The following is a 16,403-nucleotide window of genomic DNA, read 5'->3' as shown; positions in this document are numbered from 1 at the left end:
AGAATTATGTAAAAGTAACTACTAAGAGCAAGATATGATTTCGATGCGAGATAAACAAAGGGCAAAAGATGGCTACCGAGCGATGAGAGAAAATGGACCAAAGGCTCGCGGATAATAATGAGGCACAAACATTAAGCGCAAGAATGCCTCGGGCATCGCCAAAGGCCCCCTCTTAGTACACTTAATAAATACGTTTATCGCTCCAGTGACTATCGTCCATCGGCTGAGTGGATCCAGTGACGTCACTAGCGTTTCTCTAACGTCATGTCACGATAAAACAAAACCGTCGCAGAATCGTGGCGAAGATATTGACCAGCGTCCATATGCGATCGCGGCTCGCTCTTCCGTATTTTATTCTGACAATGTATTCTCGGTATCACCTGTGTGCCTTCGTTCGGTTGAGAAACCTTATTTCTCAAACAAAAATTCTCGACTACAAAATGCGACGTAACGCAGTCTTAGGTCAGTCCAGCGATATGTTATCAATATCCAAGAACGCTGCGTTAAATTTACACGCGGACTCACTTGTTTATTGACGTTTATATGTATTGATTAATTAAGGGGGAACTGGACGGATCGACTACGTCAGTTAATAAATCTAATATATTTCGAGATTCATGAATTTGACATTGCGTAAAGCACTTTTAGCCTTTTAAAATATAAAATTAATAATTAATTTGTGATTTGAAGATTTGCCCTGTAGAATATTAAAGTTTTTATTTTCATAAATTTTTGTGTACAGTCACTATAAAATGTTAGTCCAATATAATATTTACAATTTTAAGATTATATTATTCTACAGGGTAAATCTTTGATTCACAAATTAATTATTAATTTGATATTTTAAAAAATTAACAATGCTTTGCGCAAAAAATTCATGAAACGTACTAGATTTATTAACTTTTGACACAGTTGATCCGATCACAATTTTTTCTTAATATGTATTCATCCAAAATCAAATTAGAATTAATAAGCGATAAACTAGATAAAGATAAGATATCAATAAGATATTGTTAGGTAATTGATGCATATCGATTAGCGATTATGATTCATACTTTGCACATGATTTTTTATTTAACTATCAATCATACAAACTGTTTTCATCATACAAATCTATTAAATTCTATGGCGGAATAAAGTATATTTTGATCGTTTCTGCAAGATAATCATCATGACATTGGATTTCCACAATATACGTTCTCATGATTATCTACGCGCGTTTTCGCACTGTTCAAGGTCACCACGTAGAAAATGCACTTTTGCGGAATATGGATGCTACAAATTATGCAGCACGTATTGCAAAAAAGCAAAGTACATATTAATTGCAATCAATCACGTAAATCACAACGATTGACCCTGAGAGCAGGGATAATCGACCCGATTTGCGGAATTGATCTCGAGGACAAAAAAGCCTGTGAGGCAAAAGAGTCCGAGAATTGCATTCTCTTTTTACCGATTCGCAATTCGCTGATTCATGAGATTATCTGTTCATCTTCCGGGCCTATTGTTGACCTGATACACCTAACCGAGCACGCGGGTTAAGTGACCTATATATGTAAGAGCATCATTCCGTAGAAAATCCTATATTCTGATAAAGTGACGAATGTGGGTTCTGACCGCACATGGGGCGATAACTCGACCATCCTGTTTTCGCGGCAATATATCACTTTGTTTTTGAACCGCGAACGTAAATTCGGGAAATAAGAGACCTCCCTGACCAAAGTTTGGCAACGTTACGTCGCGACAGATTAGAGGATGATCGTTATTATCAGAAAAAAAGTGGCGTTCTGCAGATATAAGTTTAGAAAGTTACGGCATTCCATCGTCGATTGAGATAAAACAACTCCGAAATAATGGCAGACATGCAAAATTGGGTACATTTGAGAATACAATGCGATCATCACAAATACATAATTTTGACATTCTACGAAAAGTGCTAAAATAGCAAAAAAAAAAAAAAAAAGGAAAGAGAAATTTAAATCTCTCGTAAAATATAATATAGCGAAGAATTGCATTTTCACTTCACACTATTTTATTCATTATTGTCTTCATAAGACACGTAAAAAGTTGAATATCTAAAATCTCAGAAAAACACATTATCTCATTTAAATTAGCATCTAATCTGAAAAAGTTTCCAGTTCCAAGTATTACCTGCGAGATATACATATATCATATATATTATATAATTTTAATTAAAATTAAAACCCATCCCATCGTTATTCTCTTGAATTACACAAAAGGAAGGATAAATTGTACATATGCAAATATTTCTATTGATGTTTTTATTGACAAAATAAACATTAATGCATTTGTAATTCCCCGAAATAAGAAAATAAAGATGTATGTTGCATATAATGTCATTGATATAGCGAATTATATAAAAAGATTATATCATTATCTACTCGCTGCACGATCAAACAAACACACACGACATAAGTCTCTGAACACAACAGAAATATCATAGTTATCATAGTATCTTTTATTTTATCTAATGCCTGTCAAATATGTCGATACTAAACACGGAATATTAAATAATTACATTCTGATAATTGTAAATAACTTATATAGCAAAATAAATGATATTTGAAACTCACAATCAATCAAATAGTACATAATATATTAATAAAATAATCTAAAATATAATAAAAATCTAATGTTACGTGAACGGAAAAAAAATGTAAATAAATAAAATTTAAGTTCAAATTAATGTAAAAGCGAATAAATTGACAGCGAAAGCGACAATCAATTTTTTGTGTACGAAAAAAGGGAATATAAAATTTAGCAGTTTAACAAGCCAATTGAGAAATTCGACGAGACAAATCAAATTTTCGAAACCTTTCAATGTTTGATCGATTTCTTACACGTGTGAGCCTCGAGATTAACTTGGATTTGAACGTTACGCAAGAATGACGATGCGGATCAAGGATGAACACGTTCAACCGGTTCAACAACATTTTTACGAGCTTTATGAGTCGCGAGAGAGTCCTATTCTTTACTTCTTCCATATAATCGAAGTTGTACGAAGTATAAAAATTATTCTGTTCCAGAATAAATGCTTGATTCAAAATAGATATTTCGCTCTATAAACGCGAAAATCGTGACATTTCGTTTCAGTACACGACGAAGCAGGCTTTAATTTTTAATTACGAGAACGAAAACCTAGTTCTCGTTTTAGTTCCTGACATACATCAATGTTTCAGTAGATGGGCAAACACAACTTCATCACGGTAATTATATTTTGATGGAACAAAATACATGCATTCGCCGGAAAACTTTTTATAGAAACATTTAAATAAAGTTTATATTTAAAATATATTACCTTGATAAAATAATAACTATATTTATGTTATACACAGTAGATTTATAATTATGTATATATAATTAAATATCTCAAGACAATACTGATGTGAAAAAAAATGTCAACGTCTTTACACAGCGTCATCCTTGAACAACTTTAGCATTCTAATTGAATGAAATTGTCGGATATGCATGCACATATATGAAAAGCTATGTAGTATTTTATAGGCAATGTTAATTCGCGTTTTAATACTTTATTATTGTCATTGCTCACAGAATGATTATACTTGTCAAAATTTTATTGATGTACCAATTTCCTGACATTTTTTGTAAATTATTATGTTATATTATTAATTGTGCATGTAATATTATCAATTAGTACTGTAGTTAATTAGTACTAGTAGTGATACTATTAATTCTTTCAATTAAGATTCAACTAAGATTTGTACGTGTGAAAATTGCTAATGAATATAAGTTTAATTACATACGTGTAAATAGATCTGATAATAGGTATATTTATGTGTATAGATTAAAGATAAAACTTATATTTGTCAAATTATTTTCAATTACTGTTATCTCTACTATATTAATAGCGTTGCTCTCCTTTTAGTTACATCTCTTTTTACACTTCCTGTACTTAAAATAAAACGAGTATATGTTTACACATACTTGTGTGAAAAAAAAGGAAAACAAGTATATAAATGCAACTAAAAAAGGATAGATCTATAATTAAACAACCTTTAGTAATTAAATTGTGTAACTTTTCATCGTTAATTGTTCAATAATATATGGTCTAATGTTTACTCTCTTTTCACTCGACATATCATACCAAGCTGTAGAAATTTCTGAATAAAGGAATATACATTCTATACACACTTAATACAAATTATGATTACTGACACAAAAACCGCCACAATAGAACTATATCAAACGAGACGTACGTAAAATGTTAACAATCTCATTCTCATTCTCGAGTGATTTTAAAATTTTAATCGATTTGAATCACTGTACAAATGTCACGAATCAATTTGATCAAGTGATATTGAATTTTTTCGAGAATATTTCATTATTATTATATTATTATGGTAGCGTTATTTAATGGTATGAATCCTTTTAAACGTAAATTATTACAAATAAAATTTGTGATAGACAATAGTTATTACTGGATGTGTCATAGAGCATATTATAGACTATCAAAAATCAAAAAGTTAGAACTCTAAATTATCTTTTTCATTATTGAAACTCTATATCATTTCAGTACAGAAACTCCTTACTCCAGCACAATATAAAAAGATCATAAAGACTTGCCTTGAACTCTCGCTGACTTTACTTGAATTTCGAATGGAATAGTATTTTAAATCCGTGTGTATGTATTGTGTGCATGTATGTGTATACATACTGAATTATCCTTTGTAACATTTTCCAAGGCTCCTACACGAAAAGCACAGACATTGATCGAAATTCAGCCTTCAAAATATATAATGTAACACATAGCGAATTACATAAATGTAAATGTTATATCTTGACGCAGCAGAAACGTGCTGCCAACATTATCTTGCCGAAAGAGAGAATTAAATCTACTGAATTAATTAGAATTACACAATAAATTATTATTACGAAACATAATTTGTACAGTTAAGTGCTTGATTATACTATATTTTAGCCGTCTTCAAGTATGGATTAAAAAATTTGGAAAAAAATTCATTTTTGTGCATTTTAAACTTCTTTACATACAATAAATAAACATATATAATAAATCATAACTATAGAGACTATTTTTGAGTTCGCTGATTGTACGTCATAGGAACACGAGTACAGGAAGCAAGAAAATATCAGGAAGATGAATGTCATGTACATTCAATAAATCAGACAATTTCTTTTTTTAGAGATTTAGAATGAAGACTGCAGCACGTATTTCAATCCGCAAGATATATATATATACATATATCTTCCCGATTGAGACACGTGATGAGAGAGAGAAGCTCGGAAGTAGAAAATATACAAATCTCGAAAACATCCAAATGAAAATTATTGTATCCATTTTTTTTTTTTTATTTTTACAATCTATTATGCGGCCCATTATTCCCTGAAGACGAAAAAAATTCAAGAAAATCCTCTGTTAACTGATATCCTTTTAATTTGATATCTTTTAATCCTCATTTGCGTTTTTTTTTTTTATTAAATTAACGTCACGTTATCAAGTTACAATATGACTGACGCTTTAAGAATATAAATAAAAATGAAATTGTGTTACACGAGGAGCTTATATTTTCCTGCTTGCATTTTCTAAAAGTGCCTACGCGTAGCCATGTCGCGAAGATCGGATTGCAACGATACCGCGTTACATACAACAAGCTCTCTAGCTCGGATAGGCCATACGATACTAACGAAGTGTCTCACAAGGCCGAGGATGAAAGCGAGACGGCAGAGTCGAAAGACGCAAAAGACCTCGACAAGCGTTTCCCTTCGGCGAGCCGAGAACACGAACTCTTCCGTAAACGTCAGGTAAAAAGGAAGGAGCATCTGCTTTGTACTCAGGCCGCAGAAACCAATCCTATCTTTTTCACGTAAAGACCGACTATCTATCTCTAGGAAGAGGAGAACCGAAGAATCATAAACGGAAGTTTTTCTTCGTTTAACTGTTTAAAGTGCAAGGTGAACGATACGCTCCGTTGGATACTTCGTCGATTGGGTCTGCCGCATTTGATAGCATTTATGTCTGATTGCAGTGTGTCTCGGAAAACTAGTTTCCTGGGAAATCGAACCGATATGTAATTCGTTGCCGCCGCCGTCATCGTCGTCGTCGTTGTCGTCGTTGTCGTCGTCGTCGTCTTGACGAGCGTCTCGCGACTGACTCAATGTAGCAATTATTGGTGTTCACGGTCTCGATGGAGGAACTAGCTTAATTGAAGAATTAGTTTAGGAACGGGGAGCTCGACTCACGCTCGCGTTCCCGGGAGGAGCTTGAGAAACACGTTCAGGATCGCGTCTCGTGTGTAATCGGAACCTTACGCGCTCGAGGAACATCGGGAATATTAAGACGCCAAGAGTGACGATAATGAATTTCTTCGGTGAGTACTTAACGAGATATATAAGTGGTTATCTCAATTAATATTGACATGTATAAAATTTTGCTTAAAAAAATGTAAAAAAAAATATTATAAGATAAAGGTAATATATAATAAAAATATAAGAATATATGTATGCTATGTATGTCTGTGTATATGTGTTTGGGAATTAATTATATATTATATTATATAAATAATATATATTATTATCTGTTTATATATCATATTATATATAAGAATTATATAAAGAGAAAAGAGGTAATTTTAGGAAACTTTAGTTATCTGCAATAACTTGTTTTTTTCTTTCTAAGAAAATTGTTCAACCAACGCTTCTTCCGCTTGTTAGTATATTATGATACATTCGATAGTTCTTTATACATGACTGTAAGTGGGTTAAGACGCAGTAACAACTATACCATATTGTCGCAAAACTCTAAGTTATAGATTATTGTATAAAATATATGAACACATATACTTACATGCGAAACAAACAAAATTAAATTTAGACAATTAACTAATGATTGATAATAGATTGTCTTCCTTCCACGTGTTGAATAATGTATTTAATTATATAATATATGATTAATATGAAATAAGATACATATGAAATATTCTTTAAATTCATATTATATTTTACGACTTTATATACTAATATTAATAATTATTCTCAATATAGATATATATTATATTAAATTATTATATGAAAACGTTCATTTAAATTTTTTTTTTCTACCGAAATTAAAATCATTTTTATATAAAATACAGACACAATATCACAATAAGTATAGTATAGCATTAATATAGAATATTGAGTTTTTTTCTTCATATAAATCATACTTACCTTGTTGCAGCTGTAATAAACAAAAAGGAGAGGAAGCAGGAAGGTTTCATCAGACAGGAAAAAATATTTCTTGCAAATCAGCTAGCTACAAATAGAAAAAATTCAGTATAATTAATTAATTTATTCCCATTACTATTTAATTAGTTTATTCGCATTTATCATATAATCACTCACGTAAAAGTAACAGGGATACGTAAACAATTAGTTCGAATTAGCTTAAATACAAACAACCTAAAACACATCTTTTCTATTTCTTTTTCGTATCATTATGAATATATTCACACAGACAAGTTTCGACCACAATTTGCAATTATGAATATCACTTTATTCCACCTCTCTCGCATCACGTTCTTATATATTTATACATGTACAATCGACCCGTATATTAATGTCAATTAGCCGAAAGATCGGCCGTAGATTCTTCTCCATCAGATACGTCTTTAAAGATGCCTAGTCTAATTGTAAGAGTCGAAATTCGACTGTTAGAAAAAGTGGAAAATGGAGAGAGAGAATCAAGACACAAGATTTTATTTTTTTATTTTTTTTTTTGCCAGAAAAAGAAATAGCCAGACAGAATTAACTATACATATGAAATGTTAAAACTGCAAGTCCGTATTTAGCATCGTGCGAAAATCTGTCTTCATCAATACCAATGTCAATCCATCGTTAGCAATCTTGATCAGTTATGTATATCGAGCCTCATTACAATTAGAACTATGATTTAAAAGAGGCTAATCAGAATTAATAATCCAGACTGATCTTGAACTCACTGTGAATAAAACGAGCAATATGCTATGTAAACAGTCATACATGTCACAATCGTGATTATTGCTTCTAAAGTGTGGTTGCGTACTCCACTGAATTATCTTCTAACAATCGTCTTAATCATCCATTGTAATAGTGCAGTTTACATAGACACGTGGTGTTTGCACATGTACGTAGCTTATCTCGATGGACGCTGAAAAATTGCTAGTATCGATGTGAAAAAGCCTACTTAACACAACAGGCGAGACGATTGCACTTGGAAACATTTAAATCGCATACTTGAAGAGCCCACAGAGTCCTACTCGCTAATATGATCGTGCTTACAGCTATCTATAGATACTCTTATAATATTACTATTACGTATTCGTATTGATCTTTGCATTCGCCGAAACGATCGGAAGACTCGCGTACTCGATCTCTCGTTTGATACTTTTATCAGTCATGATGTATGAAAAAGATACAGCTTTTGTATCACGACTTTCGCCATACCATAATTTTGAATACAAAATACTAGAATTTTATGAATCAATTATAAATTGTCCTGACATTTTCTCTATTTTTCACTTATATTATATCTTATATTAACTAATATGATTTAACGTAAACATGACTTTAACATTCGATAAAACGCGATATGATTAAAAATCTCTAACGACATCATTTCGCGATAAGTGATTGATTTATGATAAGTGATATTTAAAAGTGTGATATATCTTTCGAAATCTGCTTAAAAAATCACATGAGATGCCCTTAACATTTTGCCTAATAGCGATCATGAATCATTCGTTACAACTTGATTATAATTAATCGAAGATATGCACCTTAGTTCAATGTGATATATGGTCTTTCTCTATCTCTCTCTTTTTTCCTTTCTTATAGTTGATAATATATGAAAGCTAGAAGCTTGAATTTCCCGTAGAGCAATGATATCATAGAGAACATGGGAGTTGTATATATTTAACTAGTTGTCGCTGTGATTTGCAAATTAAGCTTTGCCACCGCCACTCGATGGGAGATGATAAATAAATAAATCAGCGATAACGAGAACTAATCGATCTCAGGACCGCATTGTACAAGTTCATCGAGAATATACTTTACGAGATGCCGTTGAAGCAAGAGACTAATAGCAAGAGATAATATTACAATTCATCAAGCTGTCAAAAATATCTACGCTTAAATGCTGTTAAGAATAAGTATATGTGAATTAATGAAAAGTTAAATTTATGACTTTTATATACCTATATATTCCATATCGTTCGCAATTTTATTTCTTACGCAAAATTACAAATTGCTGCATAATTTGCATATGTGCGAATATTTTTGATTAATATCCTAAAAATGTTTGTTTTCTTTAAATGCATGGGCAAATTTCAGCATATATTGTAAAATTATACAATATTGTTATGTGCATCTGAAATTTAAAAAATGCCGTAATTAAAATATTGTATATTGAAGTTTTTCTTAAAAAATATTGAAATAAATTTTTGCTCAATCATAATCTTGCCTTTGCATTTACATATATTATTTTATAGAGCAATATATAAGAAAATATATTATTTGAATAAAAAAGAAATCAATAATATATGCATTTTTTTAATAATAGCAATCGAAAGCAATGAGATTTTTAAAAATCAAGCATATATGTATTTACGAATTAATGAAAATCACCCTCGAACGGGAGTTTGTAGCCAACAATTGGCAAGTCACGCACACTCGTTTCATCGAGTCGAATGCCTTAGGCATTTAAATTGTCTTCCTGTCATTACATGCGATGCCTACCGAGGTTGACCATCGTGCAACGTAAACGAGAAGTACGATTCATCGTTAGACGCGTACGTGCAAAACATTTTCCTGATTGGAGCAAAAATAAGGAGGTAAATCCATAATTTATAAGTCTATTTTAGATATTTGTAACTTGCGTTAGTGTTGAACGAACATGTTTTGACTGCCGTATGTAAAACACATATAACAAAAAGTGAATTTCTATGAATTTTACTTTAAAGTACGTATATATAATTTACACGTACACAAGAAATATTTTAACAAAAAAATTTTTATAACAAATATAAAGAGAGAAAAATATTAATTATAAGAATGCGCCTGATTATAAAAATATTTTTTTATAATTTGAGAGTATTTATTATTTAAGGCGATCGCAGTCAACAGCAATCCTTTATATAAAATATGGATTTACGTCATTTTTACACTTGACTTTCTATTTCTACTCTTGTTTTGTATTTCAAGATTTACTAGATTTAACATTGATCTAACATTAATCTGACTTTCAGAGAATAGCCTCATTTTATTCTCGATGAAAATCTTTCTAATTAAAAGCTCCATTGCGAAATTTTTTTTTTTTATAAATTACATCATTACGTAATGTACAATATACAGCACAAAGAATCATTTCGAATATAAATGTAATCCTCGCTTCCTGGGAATGACCGCGGTACGCCACTGCCGTGACAGGAATAACGAGAACGTCATACAGCGATATAACGCTCGCATGCGTGTGCGGTGCACTTTGGATCGGTCATGGGCATTTAATTCATCTCATCCGTGCGTTATACGAGAGTTGAAAGCAAAAATTATATAATTTAATTATATCATTATTAATTATGTAAATCAAAATTTTCACAGATTACGTTGAAGAGGAAATATTGACTTAAATCATCGTTCAAATTTGTATTTCACTGTATGAGCCTGTATGAAAAGAATTTTATTTTAAATCAAATCATCTATCCATTCTTGGAAAATAACAACAATTTTACACAATATGTCGCACGTGATTTTGTTTATTATATAATTCCTCTAATTATACCAATTGTGAAAAGTTGATGGGACTGTATATAATACATGAGTGTACAATGACGATATATTTGTGATATAAAGATGTATTGACGAATCAAATAGCAATCGATCATCTCTTCCAGCTAGGTCTCATCGATTATCATACTTGAACCCGTAGAAACTTAATCTCGTTCGTTCCACAGTCTTAACAATATAACGAGTGTTCGCTCCGTCAACTACTGCTATACAACTAATAAATATCGCGTATATCTCTGTTTCGCGACGCCTCTGTTGTGCGCGCGGCGCGCACAGATTGGATTTTATGCAACGAATTACATAATGAGGAACAAATAGCATTTCGCCGCATGATTATAAGATATTTGTGAAATCTCATCAGATCATACAATATTGAATTTACAAAATATTTACCGACCGCAAAAAAGAGAATCAGATGAAAAAAAAACTATTTTCTTTTTTAAGATTTTATCTACAAACGTGAAAACAAATCGTACGTTTAAACGGTGATAACGCAGAATTTTGCGATAAGATGCCGCGATGATAGTCATATTATTTGTATGTCAAATCAAGTATATATACTAATTGATGCGAGTATCACTGATAAGACGCAAATAAACTTTTCCAGCACGTTGCAATGATGCAAGAGTTAGACCATTCAATAAAAGTACATTTTGAGCGCAGTCATAAAGAACGCTACGAGCAAAATTAACGAATGTATACGCTTAATGAAATGTCATTGACCACAAATTATGAGTTGTGTTAGTAATTTATGTATTTTGACTCACCTGGTGCGATGTCATGTAACAAAAGTACAATACATAACTTATTGTTAGATATATGAATTGTTAGATAAATGCGTATATATATATATAGATGATTTTATCAGTGATAAAATAAATGGAGAAACTATATATATATAAGTTTAATTTTAATTAACTATATTTTTCTCTCTCTCCCTCTCTCTAATAAAATCAATAAACTTTTCAATAAAACAGTTCAATAAAACTTTTTATTAAAACAGTGATAATGAGATAACATACTATAAAAAAATTTTATAGTTTATTTATTTTATAGTTATTTTTTATATTCGAAAAGAGTCCATGTTTTAAGGAATTGTTTATGATGAACTAAATAGCTCTTTCGTAAACGGAATAATATGTGGATGAAATAGAAACGTTGGTAAACTGTATCATTGTGTGAAACAAGTAGTGTTTTACCAGATATCCAAAGATATATCTTCATGTTGCTCAAACATTACTTGTAACACATCGTAGTAATATTGTGATTGTTCGGCACTCCCTATGAGTGTCAATTTTAGCCACACCGCGCCGACAGGCTATAGTAGTACCAAGGTCGTGCCGTTGGCTTTTCTCTCGACTCGCCATCGACATGCTATTTCGAGGATTACCGAAATTCGTCGCGCGGCACTAGCTATCATTACCGCAAAATACTGATATATACATATTGGATGTCCCCGATTTTAGTCGACGCAAAAACTGACTTTGAAAGAATTAAACAAAAATTAATTTTTTTATTTTCCACTTTTCGTTCTTTATTTTATTTCAAATATATGATATATTGACAACAAGAATCGAATATTTTCACTAATTAAATTATTATTATATATTTATTATTAACGAGATTATTATTATTACGAGAGTTCAATATTATTTGTAACTTTGCATTTTTATTAAATATAGTATTTTATTAAAATTGAATATTATTAATTACATTTTGTATCGCAACAAGTATTAATGTCAAAAATATACAAAATTATCATCATTGATTATCACTTAAAAAATATATATTTCTTTAATCAATTTAAAATTGATTTTCTTCAACTAAAAACGTCTCCTAAAAAGTGTCTCCATAAAATCTCTCGAAATATAATTTATAAAATTTATTATTAATTATTAATTATTAAGATATTTAATATGGAATATTTTAAAGATGCACAACGAATTATTTCCCTTTAATTTTTCTTTGGGAAAAATTAATTTCTGTTTGCGTCGGAAAATATTCATTTAAGTTAAAATTGAGAGAGGGAAATAGAACGAGAGAAAGAGAGAGAGAGAGAGAGAATTTTTACGACACTATGTGTTAAAACGGAGAGAGTTAAATATAATTTACCAAGAACAGCACAAATATACTCTTCCGTTGCACGACGTGTGATAAACTTTCGTTGACGCAGTAGCTCTCCGTCCGAATGTGCCGACGATATAGATGAGATCACACAAGCACGAAATCTCGTATCCGTCGTCATGCCAGCAGTACCGTTACATTGTGTCACACGTCGGTGTCAGTGACATCAACGTTTAGGGTTACCAGGACGTTTTAATTGATCCGTAGACCAATTTATTTTAATGTGTCTTCTGTCATTTTCCACTTGACTAACATCAATTTTAGTTAAATTACAAATGAGAAAGTTTAATTATTGCTGCGAATTGACGAAATATAATTGTGTCTCTCAATAACTTGGATAAAAAGAGAAACTCCAAATTGCCAATTTTATACAATATATGTAAATGTACTGTAATTATTAATAATTTAATGCGTATCTATACGCGCGTATAATGTTATTACCAATCAATTGCCTCATGATATTTACATCTGTGTGCAACGAGTCCATTTTCTATAATTTTATACCGTGATATATGATTGTGAATTTCACAGGTCGATATGATCTCCTTTCGAGCGAACTGAACTTACATCCTAATCGGAAGTAACCCGGTTTCCGGCAAGGTTCGACCTACTTGTTTCTTGAGTTACGCCCTCAGTAACTCTATCCGTATTGATCACATCGTACATCGCGTCATTATCGATTCCCACGCGTCCGTCTTTGTCCGATAAGAAATAATCTTGATCGCATCGAGTAAACAGCGTGTAATATAGCACGAACGCAAATCCGGATTTCGTCATTTCCGCGAGACAATGGCGTAACCATGAATATACGTTTTTCCGACTTCGCCCACACTCTTGCTTCCGAGCTTATTACAATGCTGCACGAACAGCAGCGTTGTTTCATGAATTAAACACGACAGATTGCAATGCGCGTAAAACTCACCAATATTATAATATTAAAACTCTGAAATATGAATTGGCTATAAGAAAAAAAAAAACAGGGAAAGAACTAGGAAATAAAAATCAATAAATAATTAAATAAATGATCTATGAAACATAACATTTTGCCAAGTTAATTACAACTTGATGAATTGCATTTATCTAAATGATTTTACATATATCACAAATTTAAGAGAGCAACATTTGTCTTAATAAATTAAAAACTTTAAATTGTAACATTGAAATAAATAAACGTTAAAGTATTTTGAAATAATTTTCAAAACTTAAAACTTAAATATCGTTCAACGCGAGATACAGAGAGATATTATATATTTTTAATACAGTTAATATAAAATTTTTCAAAAGCGCACGTTATATGCATGTGAACAGTGATATTATCATTCGGAAGAGCCGCATTATATGACGCTCCCGTTCGTGATTGCGAAACGCGAAGCGGATTCGGGTCGACGATCGCACGTTGATCGGCGACGAACGATGAAGTGGACTGGAGAGGATGCGGATGGGAGCGCACGTGTGACATCGTAATGTATATACGAGCTACACGTGGCACGTGATGCAAAAAAACGGGACTTATATATATATATATGTATATATATAAAAAAGAATAAAAGAAAAAAAGAAAGAGATCAAGCGCGATGTGTGTGCGCCATGTAAATTATACAATCTTTACAATAGGATTTATTTAAATTAATATTTACAAAAAATGAGATTTATATATATATATATTTATGTGTATCGATATATATAAATATATATATATATATATATATATATATATATATCGATTAATTAATTCAATCAACTCATCGACTGCTAGATCCGGGTAATACGAGTCCGATTTTCGGGGATGCCTACGTGTATGTATAATCGCAATGATAGCGGCTAACAATCGGCTACGATTTACAAACATAATAATCACAAGGCGAGAAAAATCCTCACTTTACAATTCTTCTCGATGCAAAATAGCGATAATATAGGTTTTGTATTTTTTTCTCTCATTAATTCCTTTATATTCTTTTACTTTTACGCACAGGTATCCCTATGTCGACGTCCCTATATACGTACAGACAAGTTTAAACTTTACTTCTCGTACGAACTTTGGCGTAACATCGTTAGCGAACAATTACTATTATTATTATTGTTATCATTATTTATTATTATTATTATTAACATATTCGCCGTGCACACACGAGCCTCGTCTTCAGCGCGTAAAAACGATGTGATGCGTGTGCTCTTTCTTTCTCTTTTTCTTTCTCTTTCTCTCTCTCTCTCTCACACACACACACACACACACACACACACACACACACACACACGCACACGCACACGCGCGCGCATGCACGCACGCACGCACGCACGCACCCACACACGCACGCACCCACACACGCACGCACACCCCCCCCCCCCCCACACACACACATACACGACACACACACGCACACACACACACACACACACACATCTACACGCACATCCTCTCTCTCAATTTTCGCAAATATAGCGAAATGAATCTTGTATCGCTTTGTTTTGCTCATACTCAAATCCGCTCGCAAATACACCCCTCCCTCCTTTTTATCTTTGCATCACCATAAAACTGACGGAAATTAGAGTTTTCGATAATCCAACTAAAGTCTCATGTATATTTGCTAAAGTTTAAATGGCAAGTTCCATTTCAGACCTAAGGTATTATTTCAGTGTACACGTGACTTTAGTATGCATCTTTACTGTATTAAAAAGACGATATCGCAAATAGGGACGAGATCTACCTTGTGACATTTTCGTGGCTATAACGAACGGAGATATATTCCATGTACGCACACATATAATAAAGTACCTATCAATCTATCAACGATTCCGAATTCACGATTTATGTATGAAAGAGGAGCATAATCGGAGTTCGATCGGAGTTCGTCCGCGAACTGCACGAGAACAATATTCATCCGGAACGAAGTAGACCATATCCCGAGGGAAAAATCAACGTTCACGTCCTCGAATGAATGTTATCATCATTACTCTCGCATCGATTTTTCTACCTCAGCTTCTCGTAATTTGAGTCCGTTCCGATATCCAATCTCTCCGCGCGATTTCTCGTGCGTCGCACGCTGAGTTCACTCAAACCGTCAGTTATCTCCGAGAAATCTCGCTGAGAAATTGAACGGCCGCGCGAGAATGCAACCAGAGGATCTCAATGACATTCCGTGGATCCTTCATGGAACATTTTGTGACGCCATATACATATGGAAGAGAGTCCGTAAGCGTCTCGCTTTTCGCTTTGCTCTTTGCAAGAGGCTGAGGATCGCGTATCTAGGATGACGAGATGTCAAAATTCGTAGCTTATTCTAGTGACACATAAGATTCATACTCGCAAATCACACGCGAAAGAAAGACAAAAAATAGGTGGATGCAGTACCTGCGCGATCGGAGAATGTGGATGTATATTCTTTTCGTGCGCCAGAACGTATAAGAAATATCTTATATCGATTCCGCCCGATCTTTCCAAATGTGCACAAATTAAGGACACACACGTGTGTGCGCGCGCACAC

The 16,403-nt window shown here is 32.5% G+C and overlaps 1 long non-coding RNA gene across 2 annotated transcripts in view; it reads right to left on the bottom strand.

The window, feature by feature from the left end:
- LOC140666941 (uncharacterized) overlaps positions 1–16,403 on the bottom strand; it is an 88,653-nt gene that overhangs the window by 43,384 nt on the left and 28,866 nt on the right. The window contains exon 3 of one of the 2 annotated variants that reach the window (XR_012046875.1): positions 9,228–9,382. The exons of the other annotated variant lie outside the window; for it this stretch is intronic. This is a non-coding gene — a long non-coding RNA (uncharacterized lncRNA). Of the gene's footprint in view, positions 1–9,227; positions 9,383–16,403 lie in introns of those variants that run through there. 2 annotated transcript variants of the gene reach the window in all.

This window comes from Anoplolepis gracilipes, chromosome 6, assembly GCF_047496725.1.
Source record: "Anoplolepis gracilipes chromosome 6, ASM4749672v1, whole genome shotgun sequence".
NCBI classification, from domain to species: Eukaryota; Metazoa; Arthropoda; class Insecta; order Hymenoptera; family Formicidae; genus Anoplolepis; species Anoplolepis gracilipes.
The sequence above is the reverse complement of the archived record's forward strand: the minus strand, read 5'-3'. Positions and strand labels throughout refer to the sequence as shown.